The sequence below is a fragment of the Lynx canadensis genome, chromosome C1, assembly GCF_007474595.2.
Source record: "Lynx canadensis isolate LIC74 chromosome C1, mLynCan4.pri.v2, whole genome shotgun sequence".
Lineage (NCBI taxonomy): Eukaryota > Metazoa > Chordata > Mammalia > Carnivora > Felidae > Lynx > Lynx canadensis.
Genome location: NC_044310.1, coordinates 164,317,016 through 164,330,780, shown reverse-complemented (window position 1 = coordinate 164,330,780; position 13,765 = coordinate 164,317,016). Strand labels below are relative to the sequence as shown.

The window sequence follows — 13,765 nt, the reverse complement described above, 5'->3', positions numbered from 1 at the left end:
TCAAGTGCACGCCCGGGGTTGGAGCCAGCGGCTCGGCGAGCGAGTTCTCTCCTGCTCGGCCCGCTCTCCGGAGTTCAGTGTGCCCCGCTGCTCCCGGGACCCCCTCTCCCAGCCCTCCCAGTCGCGATGAGCCGCCGGCCTGGGGCGCGAACCCGGGCGCGCTCCTCCCCGGGCCCCAGCCCACGGCGCGGGCTCCTCAAGAGCAACGTGGAGGCTCCGCCTGGAAAAGAAGTCCGACTTCCTCTCCGCGCTGCTCTGGTGCGATCTGGAATCGGCAGGAAATGGCTCGAACACCCGTCCCGCGCCTTTGCAGTCAGCCCTCGCTTTGCTGAAGGGAAGCAGCTCCCACCAAAGTCTTACCGCCCCCTCCCCCACGAAAGACCCGCGCAGGTTTGTAAAGAAGGGTGCGAGATCTGAAAAGTATTTGTCTTCTAGGGACAAAGATGTTGGTGACGGAGCCCAATGAAAGATGGGGTGCTTTTTAGGTAGAGATGATCAGTGGGCCACATCTTGTTTTGCAGCTCCAAAATGATGTAAACGCGGCCAGCTGCGGAGTCAATATTAGGACCGTATTGATGAGAAGTTAGTGAAATAGGAAATAAATGGGAGTGACATTTCGTGGCATCGTTTTTCCTCCCGGATGTTCAAGGTTTTAAGCTGCACTTAACAATTAGCTACATTCTGCCAGAAAGTAAATATTAAGTAAACTGGTTGCCGAAGCTCAGAAGAGGTAAGTGCAGCTTCCCATATAAGACCTTCCAGTTTCCTGTTGAGGCTTGCACAGGTTACTGGGATGAGGATACCTGATATTTGTGATTTGACAGATGGCAAGAACGTTTGATTTTGATGTGGCAAGGTAATGTTTAAAGCAAACGGAGCACCCAAGGATCTTTCTGATAAAGTAGTGTTCACTTCTAGCCCGAAAGAAATGTAACTCATTTATAGTGGTAGTTATAGCCCCATGTTTTAGATTTTTTTTTTTTTGTTATAACACACATGAAAAAAAAAAAAGCGGTCTTTTAATAATTTTTTTTAAACACTGTCTATTGTCATTTGCGAAGTATTGAATTCAAAATAGCCTGGATGGGATCCTTGGAGTTAAAAAAGCAAACAAGTCCATTTAACTACGGTTTGACATTTGCTAGCCAAGGCTTTGAGAGCTACTAAAAACAGAATTAGAAGAGGAATTGAGCCATTCCCTGCAAACAGCAATTGTAATGTGGTCAGTCAGTGTTGCCTTTGAAAACGAAGGCCAAGTATGTTTATGGAAGTACGGAAACAAATATTTTACTGCATAAGATTTTCTCAGTTCAGACTAAAAGTTTTGTATTTAAAATTTTATGATACACATTTTTTCATTTATGAAGTCCAAAAGGAAACTTTCTGTGTTCACATTTCAGATTGAAGCTCATCTGTCCTTCAGAAAAAGTATTTTCATAACTACTAAAAACACCATCATGACTAGTATTTTTAATTCTCTTCAGATAGATATGTGACTGGTGTAAGTAATTTTTTTTTTTTAAACAAGATTAGTACAGCCCTACTCAAGGAGTTTAGGGGAGTGAACAAGGTTTCCAAACCTGTAAGTGCATCTGTGTAAAATGGTAAAATCAAAGATTTTTGTAAGGACACTTGGGAATTAACACATTTTAAATGAATATAAAAACATTTTTGAGAGGGGTTCTTCCCCACTATTTCTGTCTTCCAGAAAAAAAAAAAATCAGAGGCTGTTTTCCATTCTATAGATCTACTATAATCAGGTATAAGAAAAATTATTACATAACAACAGGTCTGTCAAGATGGTGGATACTTTGAATGTATTACAAAGGAAAAAGAGCATCTTGGCCTTTGGTATGTTGGAGGTACTTGAAAAGGCAAGAAGTTTGTAGAAATATTTTACTACTGAAATCGACAAGACCATTAAAATGTGCAATTATATTCTAAGTGGCTGAGAAGTATTTTTTCCAACTGCTTTTTAAACTTGAAAAATTTTGTGTGTACTTTAATTAGTACCTTTGTTAAATGTTCCAAATATTTTGTTATATGAGCTGTATGATGAAACTATTATTGGACTTTGTGGTTTTCCTTTGTACATGAACAGTTAAGAAATGTTTTATTTAAATCTTCTCTTATATGTACCATGGGATAAATTTGAACATGTACCCTGTTGGGGTAAAGATCAACCCAAGTTCATTTTTCTCTCCAAAACCTGACATTGATCCTGATCTCACAGTTTTTATGTACACAATCTGCTTTTGAAATCAATTTGGACATTCCAGTTTGTAGGGAAATTTTAAGACAGTGCAAGTTGTCCATGGAAGAATATATATTAAGGCAGGAACTAGCTAATAACCAAAATTAAATCAGGAGGTGTGCTTGTAGCATTCACTCATTTGGATGATAACTTTTAAAGGTAGTTTTGCACTCAGGAAGGATTTCCTTGTGCTCTGTATTTATGTATATCTAAAGTATGCTACCCTGCAATGTGAAAACTCAATAACCAGATAGCAAATTTATGTATTTTGAAGGTAACTAAGGCCAAGGCTATGAGGAGCAGATTGGCTCCAAGAAAGAAAGCGAGCATTTAAAATTATATTTTAAAATATAAACTTAATTTTAGTTTCTGACAGAAATCTTGTGGCCAGCTCATCAGTTTTCCAGATCAGTTTTAAAGCAGCATGTAAAAACTACCTTTTCCACATTAGAAGTTCATATTTAAGTTTCCTTAGCTGCAAAATCACTCTGAAACAGAGTGTTTTATGTTAAGGACCGTTCATGTGTTGGTCCCATTGATTACATACGAATGTATAAAAATCTTGTTTAAAGACCAGTAAAAGTGAGGAAATTCCAAGTCAAGTTGGCTAATTCCATTCATAATTCATCCCGAGTGCCTGACTTAAGAAACTCGCAAACAGTTTATAGCTATACATACGAAATCGGTTGACTTGCTTTGTAAGCGGGGAAGCAGGGTCAACTTTGACCTCCTTGTTCAGAGAGGCTTAAGTTGATAAAACTATGGAATGTAGGTTAAGCTTTTCGGTTACGCAGGAATTTTCCAATCTCACCCTTTTTTTGATTTTCACTTTTTGAAAATGTAAACAGGGAAGGACAACTTTTGTGCTCTGAAATGGGATTGACTTTCACCCACCCATTTCCTTCCCGCTTGCACATTTGTTCAGTAATACTTCTGAGTACTGGGAGAGCGAGAGGCCCTGCAAGGAGAAAACAGCATGCACCGTAGCTCTGTCCCCTTCAGCCATGCCTATCCCCAGCCCTTTTATTCTGAGAGAACTGGACGCGAATTTAGTACTCCTATTAACATGGTTCAAACTGCTGCATCTGCGGCCATAAGTCCTTTTGGGGATTGGCAAGAAATCCCTGGAGACTTTGCGTTCTGCGTGGGGGTGGGGAGCTACTGGGGAGTCCTGTGCCTTGATAATGGGGAGCTTCTGGGCTGACCTTCAAACTGAAGCAATCATCGCTCATTTTCCAAGGCTGCACCATAGGCCAATGCCTTCCCCGAGTTTTCATGTTCAGGAAGACATTAAGACATTTTCAGAGTTTCTTAAACATTCTGAGCTACTGTAATCTTAAACCAGACGAATTTTAAGAGTGAAAACTGGCCCAGAGAGAGTCTTTACATAGTAACCTCAATCTGATGTGAACTCCAGCGACTTTTTAAAAATAAGGTCTTGAAAAGGTGGGTTTCTGGTGGAAAGGCTGCGGTCTCCTTGGAGTAGGGATCCTCGAGACCCGTTAATATCCACCAGACACGCTTCATTAAACTGGAACAAACATGACTCTGAATCACCGGCTCCCCGTTTTCCTGAATGTAGGTCATTTCGTGTCCTTACAATTTAACGTCCGAAGGGATTTCCTGTCTTTGAAGTGTAGCACTTTGTCACCTGTTTGGATAGGCTCCCTAAAAGTAAGGGCTCTGTTCCTACTTTGCAAGACTTAGTGACTCCATGTTCCCTGGCTGGAGTTTCCCAGATCACTGAGGGCCGCGCACTGCAGGTGTGGGTCTTTCCTTTACAAGTCGGCGCCTGCAGATCCCATATTCCAGACTTCATTCCTCTAGGTCAGAGCCTACGAGAAAAGCCCGGAGCCATCCACTCACCTGGGTGAGGCCATAAAGAGGTAAGCTTTCATAATGAGGAGCCATCTATCAAAATTCATAGCTTCTGAGAACCGGAATAACTAGTGCTTAGGCATTAGAGTCTCTTGCTAGAGCAAAACACAACAACTGGGGATAAATGTGCCACAGTGGGCGACACCCATTTAAGTAACGACCCACGTTCAAATGTGCTTTTAAAAATGTATTATTTTTACCTAAGAATGCATATTACTTCATCACCTTTTAGTATATGGATCCTACAGTTAAGTATTCTTAGTGAAAATTTGCATATTTACGAGGAAAATGCAATTCCCGTTGAATAACGTGTTAGGAGACGGCCATGAATTGATTGTAGGAACTGCAGGTATGCTTATTTTTGCCAAATGATGCAACATGTGCCAAACCTCTTTATAAACTATAACACACCCTGCGAAGGAAAAGGTATTTGTGTAGATTTAAATGACCATTTAGCCTTAGTATGTCCACCAACTGATCTGTTAGTTAGGCACCTCCACCAACGAATCACTACAAAGACTCAACTTGTTCTCTTTTGGAGAGGTTCACTACTTGTTTGAAAGCTTGGGCACAAATCAGGCATCTTCACAGTATCCCTCACCAAGAGTGTTTTCATGTGAATATTAAGTAAACTATCAGAAGTTTACACATTTGGGGTGCTTTCTTTTCAGAGAACTGGATGCTCGTATACATGAAATTAAGACCTTTTGGTTAAGTAAGAGGGAGAAAATCAAGATAGATTTCTACACAGTTCCGGTTTAAGGTCATGATCAGAGAAGAAACTGAGCGTGCCTAAAGGAAGGAGTATGGGGCTAAATATGTATCTGATTTTTTCATAAGGAATGGAAATGCAGTTTTGATGTCTAGACATTTTTCTTTTGGTGGGTATTAATCACTTTGATCCATTTGATTTCTCGGGAAGAAATTGTAGCCATTGTAACTGAGTCCATCCTACTGGGTTGCTTTCTCACGAGTGGCATAGGAATCACCTAGAAAGAAACATCACGTGCACAAAGCATCCACCCAAGGGGCACACCTCTCTCATCTCTCACAAAGCAAGTGGTAGGCTGTCCAGCAGAGGAAGTAGACTCAGATTCATGCACTTGTCTCATGTTTTTGGTGATCTTCTCCCTGGTCCCTGCTCTTGGTAACTGTAAGCCAAGTGTGTGTGTATCAGATGGATTCTCTAGCTCCCAAATGAAAATTCTGTCTTTAGTCACACACTCCTGCACCTTTCACATCGGGAAAATGTTCCAATTATTCCTTGATTACATCACAGATCATATGAGAACCAGCGGGTGGAAACAGGGTACAGAGCAGCTGAATATCTCTGCAAACTCGGAGCACTTAAAAATACTTTGAAGACACACAGCTGCTCTCTCTTTTTTTAATTGTTTTCAGTAAAACTCCAAAAACCCCACAATGTGTACCTTAAAAGCATCAGGAGTATTTTAATTGGGTAATAACCATCCATATTTTCCTTCTGATAAAAGGGTTTAAGAATGAAATTTTATGATGATTATAAACTGTATTACTGACCCAAGGGACAAGAACAATTATGAAAAACATGTCCTACATATTTGGCGTGATGTGAATTTAGACTTCGAAATCATTCATCTTAAATGCTCCAGCAACTTATTAAAGCTTATAAAATAATATTCACATAATGACAACAGGGTAACTTACAATCATGATTGAGATGATGTCATCAATATTGCAGTGGGGCTCCTCACCAAAGACTGAAGCTGACTTGGTCTTTGCCCCTTGGGCTTCTGATAAAACTAGATATACAATAAAAGAGGTATACAAAGACGGTAACAGATTTTGTGTATCCGAGATCCCCTTTTGGTCGATGACTGTTTTACAAATGCTTTTAGCACATCATATCGTTTCCCCTTCTCCCCCTCCTGTTCTCTTCTCTTTCTTTCTTTTTTTCTTCTCTCCTCCAGTTAAAATTACCAACCATGAGAAGGAAAAGTGATTTTTGGAAAACATGAAACATTGGTGAATCGGAGTCTGACTACTAAATTTGGGAGTGGATCTGGACAAAATGAAAGTTTACATCTAGCAGCTGAGCAGCTGAGGATGAGTTCGGCTCATGTGAACGTGAATCCCCAGGTGAGGGTAAACCACCACACTTAGCCCAGCTTCAGCCAGGCCCCAGGATGAGAGTCCTCTCTGACGGCAGGAGCATGTCTAGCTTTGAGTCAGTGCTTGCTGCCAGCCCTCCTGATACGTTAATTCTCACAATAACCCTTTTCTTTTTTTTAACATTTATATTTATTTTTGAGAGAGAGAGAGAGAGTGTGTGTGTGTGAGCAGAGGAGGGGCAGACAGAGAGGGAGGCACAGAATCTGAAGCAGGCTCTGGGCCCTGAGCTGTCAGCCCACAGCCCGATGTGGGGCTCGAACCCACAGACTGTGAGGTCGTGACCTGAGCTGAAATCGGACGCTCGACGGACTGAGCCCCCCAGGCGCCCCTCTCACAGTAAACTTTTTGAATGAATTTAAGACCGCTAGGGAAATTGCCAGATTTCCACGATGTGGGCGAGAATGGGCATGCTAAGTGGAGGGGCTGCGGGTATCCGAATTTGTCTTAAGCCCAGCCCTGCAGAACCCCAGCACTTGTTCCTCAGACACGTATTCTATGTTAGCAGAATTAAGCCCTTTCGAGTATACATGTAGCTGTAAGTGGCTTGTACCACTGAAGTATTAGTACTTTTTAGCATGACCTGCCTCTGTTATGATGATAGAAAATAGCCAAAGATTTAACCTCTGCCCACGGGCCTGGGTTTTGTTCCAGCTCCATTGTGTGACCTCTGGCAGGTTACTTAACCGGTCTGAGCCTTGGTTTCCTCACTTATAAAGTGAAGGCAGTGACACCTCTTTGCAGTATCAGTGTATTAAGTGACCTAATATTTGTAAATCTGGAACACAGCTTGCAGTCAGTAAATACATATTATAGGAGTTGCAAGGAAAAAAACACAATTGAATCTTTGATCTCGCCTTTTCGTTACCTAAAATTTTAGAGATTGTTCAAGAAAAAAAGGGCAACTAAATGCACAGGTATAACACTAGTATCTGCTTTCCACCCAGAGACATAGCCCCGACCTCAAACTTGAGATTTCAGTGTGAAATCCCATCATAATCTGAAGGAGAAAAAAAATTTTTGAACACAAAAGAAATTAATTCTTTTTACTCCAAGTGATAACCTTTACTAGGCAACTCACGTTAAAAACTGACCCACAGGCCTTGAAGTACACTATGTACCTAGAGAAAGGAAAAAACAAGTACGGGAAAAGTGTTCGGGTCTATGGATAACCCAAGAATGGCAAAGCCCGTGCAGCTTTTTTCTGATTTGCATTTTACACAAATTCTTGCGGGAAGTGGCTTTTACATGCCAAGTTTCTTTCTGTGGTTAGTTTCTATGGGCACTTCATGAACTCCTGAATGTAAGGACCTGGAATAGAAATACACACCTGCAGCTAGCGTGGTATGATTGGCATCCCCATCATGTTGTCACTGACACACAAAATAAATTTAGGATAATTGCTGCGTCGTTTAGGCAACAGAAGACCTACAATAACTGTTATGTCTGAGTGTATTGTAACAGTCTGACAAACCGTTTGATCTCCAGAAATAGAGCTGTTCCTCCACATGTCATTCCATTGCTATCCTTGGATAGCAAAACCAACTGTATTGAGGTTTGTGGTCATTATGTTTTTGGCCACACTTCACTGAATTTTGGGCTTGAGATCTTACTGGATATCCTTGTGGCAACTGCCTAGTTGGGATTTGAGATTTGCTTTTAAATTCTGGATAGTCTGTCTTTGCTCTTTACAAGTGCCCAGTTGTCTAAGAGGACTTTCCAATTTTTTTTTCTTGATTACACTCAACTAAATTATAGGCAAATAGTACCTCTAAAGCTTAGTTTTTCCTCTCTGGTTTTCCCTGTTGACCTACATCCATATGCCTAGATGTCCTCACATCTAAAGTATGACTCCATAAAGAGTCATTCTAAGATTACAGATTAAAATATATATTCAATCACCTGGGATCTAAATCAAATGGTACCTTTTGGAAGACTCTAGTTTGTTCTCATCCTTTTGTAGGTCGGTGGGGGGAAGGCGGGTGGGATGTGGGGTCCTCGTTTGCAAGGAGAGAACATCCTACTTGGAGTAATAAAGGATCAGGTTATTCAAGAAAGTAGAGCATTAAGAGCTAAATTTTGTGGTGCCTACCTCAGTGCTTTAGGAGATCAAAGGAAAGAAATAGCAACGAGGACAGGAAAAGCTAGGAAGGGATTCTCCAGAAGAGATGGGTTTGCAAAGGAAAGAAATAGCAACGAGGACAGGAAAAGCTAGGAAGGGATTCTCCAGAAGAGATGGGTTTGCAACTATGTTTGGGGAAGGTGGGTGGCTTTGGGTGGATGAAAAGAACATATCCAGTAAGGGGGACATAGTGGGTGAAAGTGCTGAGGCAGGAACGAGCTCAGTATGTTCCTAGACTTGTAAGGATTCCAAGTGTGCCGTGCTTACTAGTCTTTTTGTCCAGAGACTGCTAGTTTTCCCAGGGACAGATTTGACAGTCTGCACACACAGAGGTCGACTTCATTTTAGCTTTGTGTCTTGCTTCTCTCAGATCCGGTTAAAATGCTATTCTGGATCATGTCCTTTCCCTGCTTAAGACCCGGACTTGGCTCTCCATTGTTCAGTCTCCCTTAGATTGCTAGCAAGACCTTCACGACCCACTCCCTCCCTACCTTGAACTTCGTTGCACCTCTGGCCCCTTCTTGCTCCTCCCAACCCAGCTTTAAGCCACCTGGGACCCACCATATTCTCTTTTGTCTCTGACTTCACATTGTCCCTTCTGCAGGGAGACCAGGTGAAGGCTCCCCCACCATTTGCTCTCACAGCTCCCTGCAGGAAGCATATTTTGTCTTGATTTCTTACCTGATATCTATCTTTCCCACAAGACTATAAACTCCTTGCAATGAGAAACCATGTCGGGTTGATCATGAGTGGCCAGCACAGAGCCTGCCCACCCCCCCCCCATCATTTATTCATTCAGTCAAAAATCCCTATTAAACACCATACGCCAGGCCCCAATGCAACGGGGAGCAAAATAAGCAAAAACCCTCTGTTTTTATATTCTGCTTGGGAGAACAAATGCCAAAACTAGCTAAACATAAAATACATACAATGTATGTATTTATAGGCTAGCATAAATGCGTAAGAGAAAATAAGGCAGGAAAGGAAAACAGAAGTGTCAGGTGCGCAAGGAGCTTTAAGTGGAGTGGCCAGGGAAGGCCTCCTGAAGACCGTGACGTTTGAACAAAGACCTAGAGGAGGGGAGGTGGTGAGACGTGCAGATACTGGGGAGGAACAGGCGGACTGGGGAAGGAGTAGGTGCAAAGGCCAGGACTGGTGTGCCCCAAGAGCATCCACAGGTCAGTGGGCTGGAAAGAGAGCAAGGAAAGTAGAACGTGAGGTCAGAGCACGAGGACAGTGTGGGAAAGACATTAATCATGGGTATAGGATTGTTGCTTGTTGCTGCTATTACTTCCTATAAGCACTTTGGATTGGGAGACCCAGAGAAACCAGGCTGTGCCTTTTCTGCTTTAAAGACTATTTCAAGTGACAATTTTGATGATTTACAATATGGAACAAAGCTCTGCTATCGTAACCCAGTTGAGTAAAAAGATACCAACCTAAGCACCCCCTGAGGGTCTTGAGCAAAATGCAGAAGGACCCTATGTGACATTAAGGGGCACCTGCCCCCAACTCGTGTTTTGGTTGGAGATTTATGCCTGGAGGCGAAAGAGCATGAAAGTTGGTAACTTCAGTTACCAAAGGGTTTGGGTTTAGAGTCCTCCCTTTACAGCAGAAGGCAGAGGAGTGTGCGATTATCTAATGATAACAATATAGAAAATAGTTGTGGTTTGAGTTCCAAGAACTCAGTTTTTGGAAGCCTTGTTCTTTGTCTTCTCCTCCTTTACTTAGCAATTAAGTAACTCATTTTATCAGGTGACACTCAACACCATAAGGAATGAAATACCTAGTCACTCTGAGCCCAGGACAGGAGTTTCAGACATTCCAGAAAGGGAATGGAAGGGGAAGGAATTCCTTTTTCGAAATACCTCTCCATGGCTGCAGACTGCAGGGTTCGTAACGTGTGGGGGTCATGGCAGTGCCTTCTGTGCAGGACACCTGGCCCAGCCGGTCGTGTGGAACGTCACTCAGCACGCCCGAGGGGCTCCCTCGCCGCCCGCGCTCCGCCAGCACAGCCTGCACACCAGCCTTCCTTCTCTCAACACTTGGCTGCCAGCCATCTGGCCCCCATGACCGGAGCCTCCCGAGCAAAAGGTACACAAGAAACGGGCTGAATGCATACCACGTCTTTTTCAAAACTGGCAAACTGGTCATGAGAACAGCCTTCCAAGCCTTAAGGCTTGGGTTCAGCTCTCTCGCAACAAAGAAAAACAAATCTCTGTGTTTGTCCAGAGTCTAGAACACATCCAAGCCCTCTGACTGCCGTAGCACACAGGACATGGCATGGATAACATAAATGCACCAAAGAAACAGCACTATAGAGAAAGCTGTTGGTGCTCAAGAACTACGTAACAAGAAGGAAATGCAAAAAGACACGATATCCGTGAGGGAGGTGTTGCTGCTTCTGTTCTGACCTAAGTAAGGCTCAGACAGGGTTTGTGAGGCAGACATTAGCTGCTTCTCCACATAATGTTATGCCTTAGCATGTGATTGGAGTTCGGGGGGTCTTTCTTGCTTTTCTCTGATCTCCCCCTTTTGTCATTGTTCGTGAAAGTAGCTGAGCTTCAGGTTGGCCTGAAATCCCGTGGCACTTAGAGCTACATGATCAAAGTCTGTTGTAGGCATTTGGGCTGGTGCCAACAAAGTTCAGGTTGTGCTTCAAACAGAGCTTCGGGCACCTCTCAGCCACGGGCGAGGGGCTGACTGGGTTTGATCTCGAACTGTGCGCATTTGGGGAGTCTCAGGTCCCTTGTTGATAAGCCCTGCTTGGCAGAGCTCTGCTTTAATTAACATGGCCCTCGGGTTGGTTCGATTTCCCATGTTTCAGCACCTCACTGGGTGTAACCTTATCTTTCCATTTCGTACGCATGATGGATCTGAAACGGCACAGGTGAAGTTTGTCTTTGACTTGACAGCTGGATTACTTCCAAGTTTCACAACTACAGAAGAAAAGTCCCAAATCCCAGCTCTTCTTATCATTTGGCATTTTATGGAGCAGCCGCAGTGGGTGAGATGTTAATATGGTTAGACACGCTTCCAGCAAAATGAACTTACCGCTTAAAAGTTTATGCATCTACTAAGTGTAAGTGTTAGAGGCAAGGGAAATAAATGAATGATAGATGTAGTTGGGGGTGACGGCGAGGCATCTCTGAGAAGCTTGGAAAGAGGGCAAGTGATTGTCGCCAAGCATTAAGCTACTTAAATAAATGAATATAATTGAAGGAGACAACATGTTTCATTACCTTTCGGGAAGAGTGTTCAGATGAAAAAGGAGGACAGTGTCCTGAGGAGCACAAGTCCTGCAAGACGCTTCTCTAGTCAGTTTGAGGCAATCTTTGGTAGATAGTCACACGCCCCTTTTCCTTTGGTTACATTTCCATTTCTCTCAACCTTTTTTTTTTTTTTAAACCATGAAACCTCATCACCACTCCCAAACTTTGTTTTTTAAATCATGCTCATTAGCATACTGAGAAACTCATTTGCAAAACATACCTGCTCTGGGACTCTAGCATGGCCCAAAACACAAGGAGAGGAATCACTCCGGTAGTCAGAGACTCTGTGTGTGTGTGTGTGTGTGTGTGTGTATGTGTGTGTGTCTTGAAGTGTTATCTGTCCTTATCATGGTCCACATGGAGCATCTTCCGATACTATTCACTCTCCCTTTGCAGATTTCTAGATAATGACAGCTTCTCAGCTAGTGTGATACCAGGAAAGGGTTGTTAAGGGTAGGAGAAAAGGTATTTCTCTACCCTGGAAAGGGATATCCTTCACTACAGGTAGTCAACACCTTCACATATTCATCAGTTTCTCGTGAGTTAACACGAGACCATGACCAGCTTTGAAAGATGTGGGTCCAGGTAATACCTTTGCCACTTACTAGATGTGTAGTTTTCGTCCTGGTTCTGTGGCTCGGTTTCTTCACTTGTATACTGGGGTTATGAAAATATTTTGGAATGGCTGTAAGTATTAAACAAGCCAACATATGCTTAGTGCCTGCCACAAATATATTTCATATTGTTTTTTTTCTATTATGATTCCTTATTTCAGAGATCAGCAGATGTCAACATGATTTTTATAACACACTAGAACTCTCTAAACAAGTTCCCCAAAAGGCCATTGTTAACAAAATGTGCATTGTTTCTTTTATTCACCATTGCAGAGATATAGCCAAGCGTTCAAAGCCGCCACTCATAAGTGGCTCTCATCTTGCAAAAGCCAAAGAGGTTTATAAATAGAGTCCCTACTTTAAGAATTTTACTTCCTGGGGGCACTTGGGTGGTTCAGTCAGTTAAGCATCCAACTTCAGCCTAGGTCATGATCTCGCCATTCTGAGTTCAAGGCCCACATCGGGCTTTGTGCTGACAGCTCAGAGCCTGGAGCCTGTTTCTGATTCTGTGTCTGCCTCTGTCTCTGCCCCTCCCCTTCTCATGCTCTCTCTCTCAAAAATAAATAAAACAAAATCAGGAGACTATAGATGCTGGAGAGGATGTGGAGAAACGGGAACCCTCTTGCACTGTTGGTGGGAATGCACATTGGTGCAGCCAGTCTGGAAAACAGTGTGGAGGTTCCTGAAAAAATTAAAAATAGACCTACCCTATGACCCAGCAATAGCACTGCTAGGAATTTACCTAAGGGATGCAGGAGTGCTGATGCATAGGGGCACTTGTACCCCAATGTTTATAGCAGCACTCTCAACAATAGCCAAATTATGGAAAGAGCCTAAATGTCCATCAACTGATGAATGGATAAAGAAATTGTGGTTTATATACACAATGGAGTACTATGTGGCAATGAGAAAGAACGAAATATGGCCCTTTGTAGCAACGTGGATGGAACTGGAGAGTGTGATGCTAAGTGAAATAAGCCATACAGAGAAAGACAGATACCATATGTTTTCACTCTTATGTGGATCCTGAGAAACTTAACAGAAACCCATGCGGGAGGGGAAGGAAAAAAAAAAAAGAGGTTAGAGTGGGAGAGAGCCAAAGCATAAGAGATTCTTAAAAACTGAGAACAAACTGAGGGTTGATGGGGGGTGGGAGGGTGGGGAGGGTGGGTGATGGGTATTGAGGAGGGCACCTTTTGGGGTGAGCACTGGGTGTTGTATGGAAACCAATTTGACAATAAACTTCATATATTGAAAAATAAATAAATACATTAATTAATTTAAATAAATAAATAAACATAAAAAATTTTTTTAAAAAGAATTTTACTTCTTTTTGTTGTGGGTCTGTGATTTTCCAGCCGGTGAAGGTCATAAGGGCATAGGTAAGGATTTGGCTAGTTAGGCTGTCACATCTTCTCTTTTACAAGACCAAATATTTGTGAGTGATGCTAAGCTGGGAACATAGAAAATCGGCTTC

General features: G+C 42.6%; 1 long non-coding RNA gene across 2 annotated transcripts; it reads left to right on the top strand.

Annotated features, from left to right (window-relative positions):
• Positions 1-3,801: 3,801 nt before the first annotated feature.
• On the top strand, positions 3,802-12,703 carry LOC115521793. 2 transcript variants are annotated; one of them, XR_003971173.1, is made up of 4 exons: positions 3,802-4,140; positions 6,082-6,250; positions 10,336-10,496; positions 11,293-12,703. It is a non-coding gene; the product is annotated as an uncharacterized LOC115521793 (long non-coding RNA). The 2 variants fall into 2 exon arrangements; XR_003971172.1 differs by having other exon boundaries at positions 3,811-4,140; positions 10,336-12,703.
• Positions 12,704-13,765: the final 1,062 nt, after the last annotated feature.